The 1,614-nt window shown below is 38.5% G+C and overlaps 1 long non-coding RNA gene across 1 annotated transcript in view; it reads left to right on the forward strand.

Moving 5' to 3' along the window:
* The window catches only part of LOC106940317 (uncharacterized), a 21,580-nt gene that overhangs the window by 6,866 nt on the left and 13,100 nt on the right, over positions 1-1,614 (forward strand). The window contains exon 2 of the long non-coding RNA XR_001423054.1: positions 793-796. This is a non-coding gene — a long non-coding RNA (uncharacterized LOC106940317). The remainder of the gene's footprint in view (positions 1-792; positions 797-1,614) is intronic.

Genomic DNA, 1,614 nt, shown 5'->3' on the forward strand with positions numbered 1-1,614 from the left:
CTCACTGTAGACATGCACACTTGTTCCTTATTGTTGAAATTGTCAAAACTTAAAGACAAAGAGAAACAAAACTACAAGTTTTAAAGAAATCTGACACTTTGTGCATTTTGTAGAAAGCTGCATAAACTGGATCAGAATTTATACAATCACTTCCAGGGTACAGAGACCAGCATCTGACTGTTTGGAGCTTCATCACATTATATTTTGTTTTTGTCCCACTCTGTGTTTAATTTCTTCAATATTCACCTGCTGAATTTTGCATTTTGCTATAGATTTAGCTTTCCTAAATTTGGCTGTTTGAACACACAACAGTATGAGCATATTTTCAAGACAAGCCCTATCACGTGCATCAACATTAGAATATTTGGCTGAGTGTTGCAGATGAAATGGAGAGGGTGCATTGTGTGTGCGGGGTAAGGAAGGTGATGTGAGCTGTGGCTGCAGAAACAGCCTGACAGTGCAGCTTAGAGCGAGCCCTGGGGTGCCTGGCAGCTCCTCAATAGAAGTGTCAGACTGGCTTATGAGGAGGTTTTACCTCCACTCTAACTCGGTCAATGTCCACACTCCATCGAGGAAGCGCAAAAAGCACAGATGTACTTAAGTCTGCCAAGTATCACAGTGACAATGACATTTTTCTCTGCTGCTCACACAGAGCTGTTCTATTCTGATGAGACACTTTTTCATCCATTCCATTTATCCATAAATCATGCAACAATGAAAACTTATCAAGATTAAGCTAAACTATAAATGTGTAACCACTACTTAACCGAATAAACAATCACTTCAGTATAGTAAAGTTACTTATGCTCTAGGGTGACACAGCAGGATGACTGCAAATAAGTTTTAACAAGTTTAGTTTACTTTCTCCCCCCACCCACAAAAAACATAAATCCAGCAATTACCAACCAAAAAATAAATAAAAAAAATAAAATTGTCCACCCTTATAGAAATAACGTTAATGTTCAAACATCATAGTTTTGTAACCTTTTAGTTTTAAAACTCACTTCAACAATTGTTTATTTTTTCCCCCCAAGAAAATTACATATAGTCCTTCAGTATAACAGTTCAGTCAGTCAGCTCATAAGCTCATTATGCGCACATAAGTTGTCAGTTTTGAAAATCTTCTTGAACGAATAGTTTGTGGAATGAAAAAAAAATAAAGGATTGAGGGCCCCCTTTATTCAAATAAGCTTATCTGTTGTCTAAGCAATGTGTAGGTGAGTTTGCTCTAGGGTTGAAATTGTGAAAGGCACTGTTTGGATTAATCACTGCTCTCAACCAGGAGTGTCGGCCAGAACACCACTTAGGCCAGGATTCATCTCAGGACCAGATTTTAGGATGATGTGAAGCAGATGGAATAATGAAGACACGAGGCAGGATCCCTTTAACTGTTCTATATTCCAAACTGTATTACAGATCTTGATCCAACTGAACATGGATGGGCATAACGGTGAATTTGTGTGAATGCGTGTGTGGTAGAGCTACTCCAGCTGGGTTTTGTTCCAGTTCAACAAAAAGACTGAGCTACCTACTTACACAGGTAGCCATTCTATGTAAGTAAACAGCTGAAATAAAATAACACTCACTGGAGAAATCCCAGAACAGGATGCACAT

The sequence above is a fragment of the Poecilia latipinna genome, unplaced genomic scaffold (genome assembly GCF_001443285.1).
Source record: "Poecilia latipinna isolate Pla-1442-1.1 unplaced genomic scaffold, P_latipinna-1.0 Scaffold3175, whole genome shotgun sequence".
Classification (NCBI taxonomy): domain Eukaryota; kingdom Metazoa; phylum Chordata; class Actinopteri; order Cyprinodontiformes; family Poeciliidae; genus Poecilia; species Poecilia latipinna.